The sequence below is a fragment of the Anser brachyrhynchus genome (assembly GCF_964034855.1).
Source record: "Anser brachyrhynchus genome assembly, chromosome: 11".
Taxonomy (NCBI): domain Eukaryota; kingdom Metazoa; phylum Chordata; class Aves; order Anseriformes; family Anatidae; genus Anser; species Anser brachyrhynchus.
The window spans coordinates 5,917,884-5,930,775 of NC_137706.1; the positions used below are offsets into that span (position 1 = coordinate 5,917,884).

Below are 12,892 nucleotides of genomic sequence, written 5' to 3' on the forward strand. Positions count from 1 at the left end.
GTGAGGTTATTTTTCCCTTGTGTAATATAATCTTAACAGCACTTTTTTGTTTAAATCATTATTCCTAATTAGATCAGCAGCTAGTTGAGGAGTCCAGTTATGATGTGTATGTGTTGAATAATCAACACAGGCAAATATCAGTGGAAACGCATGCTGTAATGATAATTTATTATTATTGCATAAGTGTGGAATAGAGCTGCTAAAAACCCTTGGGTGATCTCTTTCCATGTACTGAAAACAGCAAGTGTTACATATATATAATATATAAAAATGTATATATATAAAATAATGTATATATAACACCTTCTGTGTCTTTCACTTTTAGAAGAATAGAGGAAGATTTCCACTCATTATTGACAACCCAAATAAAAACACTTTATTACATTTAAAAAACAACATTTGACTTAAAGGCACGCTACTGCTACTACACAGGTATTTCCAGGGCAAGCCTTTCATCAAGAAAGCAGGCAGATATTTACCAGGAATGAAGAATTATGCCACCAAAAACCTTCATATTATTAACATCAGAAATGCAATGCCACTCAGCATTAACTAGGAGCGTTCCTCTCCATTGCTCAGTTCATACCACTGATGCAGTACTAAGCATGAAATTTCTAATCACCAACAGGACTCCTCCTCTTTCTGCCTATCATCCAGCATGCCACGGCTCTTATCTCCTGGGCCATAATATGTCAAATACTTCTACATAATTAAAGCCACACTGATTGACTGGCTAAGAATATCACCGGGACAAGTTTCTTTTTAAAGCTGCCATATCTCTAATCAAGAGTTATGTTCCAGTAACAAAAGCTTTTGCATCAAAAGAATAGTGTGTGCGTGTGTATGTATACATATATAACATTCTTTTTCCTCCACAGCTCAGCAATAACGAAAATATCAATATACTCTGATTTTCCTTTGTAATGCTAAATCAGAGACTACGAAGGATGGCAAGAGGCACTTACTGAGGTAGGCAAAATGCACATTTTCGTTAAGTATGGAAACTATCATTTATATTCCTCTCTTGACATAAACCTTTATTGCACTACCAACAGTGCCTTTCCAGATTTTGTCGGTTCATTCGTCTCTGGGATTTCTGTTGTTGTGGCAGGGTTAACTTGGGGAATAAAAAAAAGATCTGTAGAAGTCAGAAATATATGAACAAATTGGTGGCAAGGTTTATGGCTTGTCAGGTAATTTTATATTTTAATGTACTGTTAACAGTTCATTCTTTTTAAATGCAAATTTGTTAAGGGTAAATTTAAATATCAAGGCAAGCAATTCTGGTAGCATGGCAACAACATGCTATGCTGCATAGTAAGAGTTTGGAGCCAAGGCAAGCCTTTGCTTCGCTCCCATCCTGGATCAGTTTATAAGAGTAGAAATATTTGTTTTCTTTGTGAGCCTGCCTTTGTGACTATTCCTACATTAGTAGTTGTAACGGACTTTGAAACAATATGAGCATTAAATACTGGGAGAGAACTTGCACCCTCACTCAAGACAGCACAGCAATCATGCAACCTGGTAGCAGGTAGTAACAAACCTCCAAAAACCCCTCTTGCCCAAGAAATCGCAGTCAGGGTGGCCATCCTTAATAGAAAGCCTACAGCTCAGGAAAAAAAAATAAAAAAAAATCCTCACTCCCAGGAGAGATTTGGTGTATATTTGAAGAGCATGGTAGCTCTAAAGAAATGTTGCTTATGAACAAGAAGCAAGCAATCTCATTTCCATGCACTTGCTCTGATGTGTTGTTGAAAATGCATCCCTCTGGGCATTTGGAGAATGAGTTTTGAGGCCTATTCTAAGATTTGACTAAACCAAATGGGTGCATTTTCCCTTGCACTGAAATGTTATTTTTGTGGTGGCTGGTATCAGTGACCCTAGACAGTAATGGCAACTGCTTGGTAGCATTTCACGCTTGTTGAAAGCGATCAACCAGCCAAGACTCCTATGTCATTCTAGAACAGAATCTGATCTGTGCAGCAGTCATTCTTTTTCATTGCTCCAGTCGCTTCAGTAACCAGGCGCTCAGTTAGGAATCTGTGACCATTTTGCTGGGGCAGGGAAAGGCAAAGTTAACAAGTACTTCTGAAACTCCCTAGAAAGGCGGGCGAAACAGGGAAGTACAGCAGAGGATCTTGGTTTTGAAGGGCACAGTGGGAGACAAAGTCTACCCAAATATCCCTCGTTTGTCTCATGCATGAAGGTAGCGAATACATGGCAGGCTGTGGGGGAATCTTATTTTCTTTATTATTCGTTCTCTTGCATAAAGATCAGCTATTTCACTGAACCTGAGCACTGAATGCCAAACAGAGCTACTCCTTCCGGGAGGTTATTATAATATTGCTTAGATAGGCGCTGTTCCCGTGGAACTTGGGCTTCTCACCCTGTATTACAGCATGTATAGTGGTGGTGGGGGGAAAAAGCTGCTTAGAAATACTTAACTAAATAGTTTGGGAATACTTGAGTACAAAAAAAAAAAAAAAAAAGAGGCACAGAGCCCGATTTTATTGTTCCTTGGTAGCTGTTCATCCTGGCTTAACGCATGCAACACACCAATGACTTTATAATCTTGTGTTTCATCTGATTTGAGGCAAATATCACCTTGATTTTGGAACTGCAGCTAATGTCTCAGCCAGACTCCCTACTTCTGCCTAAATATTCACTCTTTTGGAGCACACTTCAAAAATTCATCACTTCCTCCTCCTCCTCAGGGAATTTTCACATAAAGATTATCACCACCATCACCACCAACATAGATGTTATCTTGCCCCCCCCTTCTTTCCTCCCATGTTCTCTTCCTTTGTGATATGCTAATAATATTTCTCTAATCAGTTTAGAGCTCCTAAAGGGACAGACCTATAGACCTTTCAGTGCTTACTTACATAGGTGAGCTTTCTCCAACTTTTATTACCAAAAATCACTTCAAAAGTTTCTGCCCTGTTGCAAATGCTTCATGACAGAGTTGGTTCCCCCTGACTTTTGATGTGCTTTATTTCTTCCTTCGCAGGAAATGCTGTAATGCCTTGATATTCCCCATGACTGAGGACTTCCCAGTGCTACAGGGTCACTTTGTATGAGACCAGTGGTCTTCTGCATGGCAGGAAACCTACGGAGTTCATTCCAGAGGTCCTCAAGGGATCTGTCCATGTGATTCTCCAAACAATGGGCACAGTAATGTTTGTGGAAAATTGAGGTGACATTGTCATTACTGTCTGTTGCTTTTGTTAGTGCAACTAAGGTTTACATCAACTGTTACAAACCTCAGATATGAAAGGTCTTCTCCATTTATTCCTATGCTTCTCTTTTCAGCAGCTTACCCAGAGAAGCAGACCACATAGTGATCTCAGGGGCTTATTCCAATGTCGTTCCTAAAACCCCAACTGCCTGAAGTTCCTCCTGTGGACTTAGGCTCTTAACACAGTGAGACGTAAAGATGAAAGTCTATACATGAGAACACACATTCTCCATCTCTGTTTATCTGCTAAAATATGAATTTTCTGTTCAATTTTTGCTAGAATTACTATCTCACTAAATCCTCAGAGAACCCTGTAGCGTCATGCTAAGATAAGCACTTGGCTGTCATTCACAACAAATCCAAATTAGAGCAACTGGAAAGCAGAGGTGACTCTCGATAGTCACCATAGAAAGGATACCTTACTGGGGAAAAAGGAAGTGAGCCCCAAAAGCTCGAAGTTACTTGGCATTCTGAACTACGGTGCTCAAGCAACTGGATCTGCATACCTACCAGAACTCCCACGGGTAGTGTTACAAAACCATTACATTGAGTTGTGAGCTGTGTTTTTTTTTGTTGTTTTAGTTTTAAGATGTTGCTATACTCATGACAGTGAGAAGAAACTCATCTGCTATGACCACTTTATTAAGTCTTAGCTAAATCTAACTACTGTACGCAGGTGAAGGAATTTCACTGATTTTTCAATCAGATCTTGTGAACCCTTAATACACAAAGGTAGAGTACGTATAGAAAGAAAAACTTACAAGGTCAGGCCTCTCTCTTGTAGGAATGGTTAGGAAAGAAAAACCAGCAGATTTCACTCTTTGAAAATGAACATCTATGTACAATAGATGATGGGAGAGGAACTTTCACTAAGGTTGCAGATGATAAGGGTCTGTGAGGGGGATCTTTCCAGATGTAAAAGGAAAGACAGAAATCTGGAAATAATGCTAGCTAGTGACGCGTTCACAAATATTCCTTACATCGATTTACAAAATGAAGTTCAAAAACTACTTAATTAACAGAATGGAAATAATCAACCTGTCTTCTAAGAAATAAAGCAAGTTATTCTTATGCGGATGAATCTTGATTAGTAAAGTCTGTAACTAGAAGGGCTATTCTCTGAGGGAAGCTTCATCTTTAATAGTTCAAAACAGACAACTATCCCAAGATAATCCTTCCTGCAGCTCCCAGTGGGAGTCCAGGTACATATCAGCACTACAGAATTGCTGCTATTTGAAAAATTCTTATCTAGACTCCAAACCTCACATTGCTTATAGTTGTCATACTTCTACTATCCAAGCATTTTTTATTTTTAATATACCTTTTGCCAACTTTCCTTTCCTCTTTATCTACCTCTATTTCAAAAGCAAATGATCCCTTCATGCATGATTATACATTAGAGTATGCATCTCCAGCAATACATCACACAACCTTATCATCTGGGAATGACGACACTTCCTCCTCATCCCCACCTACAAGGCTTCTAGTTCTCCCCCCTTTGCCTAGGTGGAAATACCTGTTAATCCTACAGTTTTCCAAAGCAGCTCTGCTCTACTCTAACTTACTCCTCTTCAAGTGCAAGTCATCCATCTCTGCTGCAGAAGGTGAAGGCAGTAAGTACTGCAACAAAAAAAAAAGGAAAGTAACGTCATGTACTCAAGTGACAGTGCATTTACCTATGAGCATCAGAAATAAACATTCTGTATCTGTTTCTATCACTTATATAAGATCTTTCTTCTGGAAAACAGTACCATTAGCTGAGATGAGACTGAAGTTTAAACAAAATTCAAACTTCGAAAGAAAGCCCTCTCCTCACAAATGCCATGATAAAGTATAAGTGCTGCATGTTTGTCTTCTGTGGGCAGGATAAGGCTAAAGAATTCAACGCTTCAAGCACGATGCTTTCTTGAGCTGCTTTTCACACAGCCCTCGAGGGTAAATGCGTCCTCAGGAAAATAAATAAATAATCCTCACATATTAATGCTCTCTCCAGTAGACTAAAAGCATTTGCAAGTATCCAAAGTACTTATAATGAACATTTTGCTCAGCAATTGCTTGTTCTGTGGAGTGTCTAAAAACTAGTGAATTCTGACTCTGCTTTCACCTCTTCCTCTTAACTTGTGAAATCCATGTGACTGCATCAATGCATTATTTTCTCCATCTATAAGAACCATCATTATGTCTCTTGCAATGTTCCAAGACTTTAATTGCCTCACAGGAGTGCCAGAAAAGACACTACTTAGAAAGCATGTTCTTCCTTTCGTTTATACTTACATTAAAATATAAATATATCAAGCAAATCTCTCTTTCTCAGGAGGCTTATAGTGAAGTATAACTTTATCAACACAGGTAACAGTAGTTGGCCAGTGTATCATACCAATATTACACTCTGTCTTTGCCGAGATCACAGAATCATTCAGGTTGGAAAAGACCTCTAAGATCATCTAGTCCAGTCTTTAACTGCATTATAGATGCAGTCTAATGAGTGCTGAGTAGAGGGGGATAATTGCTTCCCTTGATCTAGTGGCTGAATTCCATGCAGACCAGGATGCTGCTGGCCATCCCTGCTGCCAAGGCACACGCCTGGTTCACGTGCAGCTTGATTCCCCCCAGGACCATCTCAGCAGCCTCTGTTGTTGCAATGCCTTAAAGCATGGCCTTGTTTATTGAAGCACGGATGAAATGGGAAATGGATATAACAAGTCTAGGGCCATGCAAAAGTAACCAAAGCCTGCCTATCAGAACATTAACTCTAGGCTTCTCAAACTCCGTTGGGTTCAAAGGCTATAACCAGCATTTCATTCTGTACAACAAGATGAGTTTTTTTTTTATTTTCCTCTGTGAGTTGGGTGAGCAACAGGTCACTTCTTGCTAGATTTCTCCACCTTCAGCACAGGAGTATAACCTGGAAGAGGTTTAAATGACGGTATTTTCAGAAATTATTTCTTAGCAAATGTTCTTATCGGAACAGCTGGAGAGATGGTACAATTATGTTTCTTGAAGTGGCTCCTCATGTTTACAACCTTGAGCAAAAGTCACTTCTTAAGGACCTAGTTCTTGTTTAAATTCATCTCCAGTCTCCAACCTGAACTGGCATTAACCAAGTAACTGCACAAAAAATGCTTTTCGAGATGTTTCCTTAGAATCACAAGACTGACCAAGTAGATGAGCAGCCACGGCCTTTTCAAGAACACTTTTTCTTTATGATCAGAGGATCAAGGCGAAGTAATAATGCGACTGCTGATTAGAGGCAACACTGCATTTGTAAAAATAGCTTTAGATATTTCCAAGTGCCAGATAAGGGCTGAACTATCAGAGAATTTAGGCTTAGGAAGCCTGACAATCAAGGTTTCACAAGGACAAGTTTGCAGCCCAAAACCCTGTGAGCCCATAGAGGAGCAAGTACAGTGGCTTCCCCTCTAGCAGGTTAGTACCCATAGCACAACAGTACAGAAAGAAAAGCTCTGTCCTCCTCATCTGTCCCATAGAGAGGAGAATCTGGACAATACAGTGATAAATTTACATCTTATGCTTTAACATAAGCTTAAATCTTATGCTTTTTGACATACAGATAACCAGCATATACTGTATTTTTACTTTCAAGTATCAATAAACAGTTACATAACAATCCTTTTAGGATCACCTTATGCAGAAATACTATTGCTTACACATAACCATATAAAACTATGATAGTTGCTTCAGTTTTTCATTTCTACTGGTAAAATAATGAGGAATTCTTGGGTAAGAGGCAAAATACATGGAATACCTTTTCTGCAGGCACCCAACCCCCTCCAGGAAGATTATAGGGTGGCCTTGACAAGGTAATGTAACTGAAACATCTGCATTTCTCACCGAACAGGCCATAGTAATTCAACACTTTTCTTATACCTCGGTGCAATGCACATTATCTCCGAACTACAAGCAGTGTATAAGAACCTCTTGTGGTTTTGTTTAATTATCCTTTCTGCCCTGGCCACCCTGCAGCAGCCAGCCAGGCGGCCCCGAGGATGCCAAGCACGCAGCCTGGAAGCAGGGACAGACCGAGCAGTCCTCGCCTTCCCGAGATGCGGCTGAAACGCAGCACTCCCCTCCTCCCCCAGCCCTTTTGTTACGGCAATACGAAGGAGAAAAAAACGAGAGCTGCTCAGAAAAGGGGAAAACGGAGCACGCTATCATGCCTCATGCTGTTCATCCCGAGAAAGATCAAGAATTCCCAATTGAGCCGCTTTTTCCCCCCAGACAGATGAAAGGGAAGGGGGGAGAAAAAAAGAAAAAAGAAAGCGGATCCAAATGTGTGGTCCCTTTGCCACACCGGAGGCACGAAATCAGACACAAACTCTCGACGGTGCTGCATGGCACGAGGGCTCCCCTCGCCTCTCTCCGAGCCCGCTCCCCGGGCGGCCCGTCGTGCTCCCGTGGACATCGCGGGTGTGCCGAGCCGTGCCGTGCCGTGCGGTGCCGAGCCGAGCCGAGCCGTGCCGCACCGCCCGGCCCCGCTCCCCAATGCCCGCAGCGCCCCGCCATGGCCCCGCTCCGCCGAGGCTGGGGGCAGCGGGGCCGGGGGGGGCGAGCGCCGGCCCCACGGCGGGCAGGAGGCGGCGGCGCGGCTCCGCTCCGTGCCGCCGGGCATCCCCGCTCCCCTCGGGGCTGCCGCCGCCGCCACACCCCGCTCCGTGCCCCTGCCCCGCTCCTTACCGTGCTGACAGCGGCGGGGCCGCTCCCCGCCCCGCGGCGCCGGACCCGGGGGGCAGCCGCAACCGCTCTTTTGTGTGCCTGCCTCGGCGCCACACACCGAGACGGCTGCTGCGCCCGGGAAGCTGCGTGCGAGAATACCAGCGGCCGCCCGGGAACCTGCATGGCGCATAGCGCGGCTGCTGCGGCGCCTCAGGGGGGGCCGGGGGGGCTCCCGCCTCACCTCAGTCCCCCTCAGCCCGCCCCGCCTCGCCTCAACCCGCGAGCCGCGCTCCCCTCCCCGGGCACTCAGGTAACGGCGGCCCGAATGCCATCCTGCCATTAATCACCTCAGGTTTCCCTGCTTCTTGAGGTGCTCAAAATCAAATTAAAAAACAAAAGTTTGAACTTTACAGTAGGGGACAGCGCTTGACTCCTAACAGTCACATTCCACCACAGGGACAGATTTATGAGGTAAAATAACAATATTTATGCCCTTGTGCTGATAATACATAAATCCTCCATATAAGAATTAAAAATGGTAAAATTTATAATACTTAAAAGCTCACTGAAATGGATTTATCCAAGGACAACATTTCTTATGGTGAATGACAAACATAGTTGGTTTCTCAGGCATTTTATCAGAAACTACTAGATCTTTCTATGGCAGTTCAGTGATAGTGATTATATATAAAGGAGAATATGTGAAATCAAGTGCCATTAGGCCAATTATGACAAGACTTCCTCATAAGTATGAATATTTCAGACTTGTAGCTATTCTTAGAAATGAATGTAAAAAGTAACGTTTCTCATGACAGCAAAGGTGAAAAGCCATCTTAATGTAATTGTATTGCATTCCAGTCAGCTAGATCTCAGAGTTCACTGTAATAGCTGCGTGTCCAACTTGGTGTGCTTTTGTTTGTCCCGGGATAGCTATACCAGTTGCTTAGCACCAAGTCAAAATCCATGTACATGTGAAGACCTTTCATGGAAACAATAGTTTGTTTGTTTATTTTCATGTTTTTGTGGGGTTTTTTTTGTGTGTAGTTGGTAGGATTTCTGTGCATGGTCACATACGCCTTCAGAGTACTCACAGGTACTAGTTAATTCAGAACTTTTTATTTGTTTTAAGTCATGGCTTAAACCTATCTTTATTACTGGAAAAAATGCAGTGTTAAAAAGGAGTAAAAACATTCATTAGAAGTCTATTTTATAGAAGATCTTAGTATCTGTGTACTATTTTTATGTTAACAAAGCGTAACAGTTAAAGATCACTTTATATTACATCTAAAAATGTCATGAAGTTCTTTGAAATATATCTACTTAAAGTGTTTGGGAAAACTCTTTCCCACTTATGAATCTATGCTGTGAACTTTGCAGTTAACAATGCTGTTAAGAATATGCAAGACAGTGCAAATGAACATGAAACTCTATAGATGACATAATTTTATAGATATTTAAGGATGGTACCATCCAAAGGGGCAGACCTTCCCACTTCACAATAAGATAAACTTACATTTCATAAAATGTTCAAACTGCTCTGAAATTGTTTATCAAAGGTGGTAAAATTTGTGTTCCTAAGAAGATGAAGTCTTCCATTTTAAAATGTCAGCATTGGGCCAATTCCTTTATATATTGTTGTCAGTTACCATTTCCATATTAATCTTAAATGATTCAGTATTCCATGTTTAAACTACCAGTTACCTTACTGTTTCTAGTACCACATTATGAGAGGTAATAGGGCTACCGTTTTAGGAATTGTTTTTATTTCACAGTCTGATAATTTGGCCAAGATCTACATCTACATTGTTAAGAATCAAGTGTTTACTGAAACAATTAACTCTTACGTTTTTCTTTTAATTAAGGGTTCTTGAGTCCAGCAAACCCAAGTCAGGTCACTATAGGAAGATATAAGGAGAGAAACAACTGAAACTCCAATGAAATGATTCAGAGCACTTACTGTAAGTACCTCAATTTGATATTGTAAACATCCACACATTCTGTGGTCTCTCTTTAAGACCTCCTTGGTCACACCAATTTCCATTCATCTGTCTTAGCAATAAAGTCCAAAGCCAAGGACTGACCTTGATAGGCAGCAATGCTTCTGCACATGCATAAAGAAAGTAAACTCTATTCTCAGCACTAAACGTAGAAGTACTGTGCATCTAGGAAGTGGTCTGCAGAAGCAACAGTCATCTTCCATTCCTCTTTTAATTCATTCAGAGCTTTCCAAATTGTCAGGCTCACAACTGTGTTAAACACTGCAGCTGTGGTATCATGATAGAGTAAGTTCTTCCAAAACTTAGGACAAATTGGGTAAATATGGTAATATTGAACATGAATCCAGAATGAAATACTAAGATTTCTTAAATTTGGTTGGATTAATTGCAGTAAAAGCTTGACAGCAACAGAGTTTTTGTGGACTTGCAAAACCGTAAGCTTTTAAAAGGCATGTAGTTCTTTTCCCTGGTTTTTGAGTTTGCTTCTAGGTTTGTCTCACACAGAATGGGCTTCATTCTACAGACTGTTCTTTTCCTCACAGCTAGCAGAGACTTGAGGGTTGCATAAGGGAAGTCAAAAAAGATATTTTGCATTATTTAATTATGAGCCCTTTAGCTGCCTGAGTAATGTTGATGGAGTCTAGAAAAAGGTGTCTTGTCTGCCTTAGGCAGCATAAAATAAGAACACGCTTGAGTTCAGAGAGGAAAAAAGACACATGGAGAAACTGGAATAGGGAACTTGCACTTGACGAATGACACAAGCCTACGAAATTTACTGATAAAATATTAACACTTCATCTTCTAAAAAGCTTGGCATTATCAGGTTTTGCTTTTCCTTTTGTAAAATAAAACAAAACATTGTCAAAACCTTACAAGCTAATCAACCTCCTGTTATCGCAGTCACTGTTGTTCGTTCCAGAAGTTGTATACTTGTGCAACAGAGGTATATCATTAAGTGCTCCTCTACTGAAGGAAAAAAAAAAAATCACAGTTCTCTATAGCTCCAGTTTGCATCCCTGAATTTTCCCCTTTTTTGTGACATTAATCTCCTTTTATAATCATGGCAGTAACAAAGAAGGCCTGTAGGCCCATGTATCTAATCATTCCCCTGCCCACACCAACCCTTAGAAGTCAGCACAGTGATACATTTCAAAGAATGGCTTGTGAAGGCTCTCTTGTTTAAAGCAAAGGACTAGTTTGATATAAGTATAGGCATCGATCCTGTTTCTGCTGAAGTTTACCAGAGTTAGGCCTATGAAGAGGAGACTTGTCTCAGTGTATCTTAACTGTCTTCAGCTTCTTCATCTGTCCAGTTCTCTTGGCTGTTCCTTACAAGTCTACAGCTCCAGAGATGGAAATCCTGGTACCCTATAGCCCATTCCCAGACAAGTAAGGGTTCTGATCCTAACAAAGAGCTTGTAACAAATACGCCCCAATTAGGGGTATGATTAATTTTACAGACCTAAACTCTTTTTTAAAATATTTTTATTATTTCTTTGTTATTATCTTGAGTTCCACCTTAGGAAGAGTAAGATGAAATATATAAACTATGAGTGAGATAGGAACATGTCTTAGTTATGATGAACAAAATGCATCAGCTGACTTAGTGCTAGGCAACGCCAATGCAGTCAGTCAGGAAATTGCTGGTAACTAGCTAAAAGCATGACAAGTCTCTGTCTGCTAATGAGATGGGGAGCAAAATGAAACAAGTAGAGTAAGTATTGTTCACTAGAATCTCCCATTCCCTAGCACTGCATCAAGCTACTACTCTTAAGTAGTACTTTTAATATATCATACACAAAATTCCATCTCCTTCAGCTGGACAAAGAAATGGAACATTAACCTAGGGAGGACCACCCTGTTTTCTGTATCACCAAACAGTGTTAGGTTTACAGACTTCTGTTCAATTATCTCGACATGTAACCAGTGATGCTTCCCAACTTCCTCTGCTAGTATTGCAGAAAAGATGCCTCACTGTGTCTGAAAGAATGTAAAGACAAAAGTGGTTTTGGTAATAGAATGTCTCCTAGAATGGTAGAATCGTATTTCAGGAATATCAAATCATCCTTCTTTTCCATCATGAGCCTTAGGATTTCTAAATTCTAACAATTTACAATTAATATCATAAACTATCCTTTAAACAGTGATTTGTTCAAGTACAAGAACCATGCAGAAGACTACATTTTCCTTACAACATGGCAGAGGAAGTATTTGTTTTGAGTACAAAAAAAAAATATCCCTAACTTTGCAGAGTTTGTTTCAGAAGAAAAATTCATAAGGAAGCATCAATATCTTGAAAGCCCTTTAAAATCTCATGTCAACATTATACTTGTGGTTTGTTACAGCAAACAGGACACAACACAAATAATTCCATTTCCATAAAGTAAAAAATCTCCTAGACTAAAATGAACTTGTTTCAGATCAAGCCAAAACTATTCACAGTAAGTGCAAGGATGCAAGAAAGTATAAAATTCGGATTGTGGTTTAGCCAGTAAAAATAATGATTTTTAAGGATTATGAAAAATAATGAGAGAAAAAGCAAATCTTCAATTTCTACATCTGACATTATCAAAGCAAGCTTATAAAAGAAACTATCAGGACAAACACTGCTTGCTTAACATACACAAATAAAGTGAAGTCTGTCCAAGTCAACAAACTGTAACTGCAGTCTATCAGAAACATAAGTACGTTGGCATGCTGTTCTCTGATGTGAGGACAGTGTACATAAGCAGGACTTACGTGTCTTGTGCTTTCCAGTGATTTTGTAAGAAAATAGGAAAACAATATTTATAAATATTGTTGCATAGAAAACCAATATTTATAAAGCAAGTGAAAAGATTTCTCACTATTTGTTCAGGTCTCTCCCAAATATCTTCCAACAGATAAAGCTTGAAAAACAAGTATTCAATACCTGACCACAAAAAAATAAAAAATGCAACAAGCATCTTATAGTCTGAAACATATTTCAGTCAAATAATTTTTC

At 40.3% G+C, this 12,892-nt stretch overlaps 1 protein-coding gene and 1 long non-coding RNA gene across 15 annotated transcripts in view; one reads left to right on the plus strand and one right to left on the minus strand.

The window, feature by feature from the left end:
- LOC308201184 overlaps nt 1-4,307 on the plus strand; it is a 63,645-nt gene extending 59,338 nt beyond the window's left edge. For both annotated transcript variants that reach the window (XR_013956104.1, XR_013956105.1), the window contains exon 2: nt 1-4,307. This exon is cut by the window's left edge. This is a non-coding gene — a long non-coding RNA (uncharacterized lncRNA).
- Nucleotides 1-8,093, minus strand: part of APBA2 (amyloid beta precursor protein binding family A member 2) — a 99,510-nt gene extending 91,417 nt beyond the window's left edge. For 5 of the 13 annotated variants that reach the window (XR_013956088.1, XM_080608074.1, XM_080608072.1 and 2 more), the window contains exon 1: nt 7,934-8,093. The gene's annotated coding sequence lies outside the window, so the exon portion shown is untranslated. Of the gene's footprint in view, nt 1-4,754; nt 4,859-7,933 lie in introns of all 13 variants that reach the window. The other 8 variants (XM_080608085.1, XM_080608086.1, XM_080608080.1 and 5 more) reach the window with 6 other exon arrangements.
- Nucleotides 8,094-12,892: the final 4,799 nt, after the last annotated feature.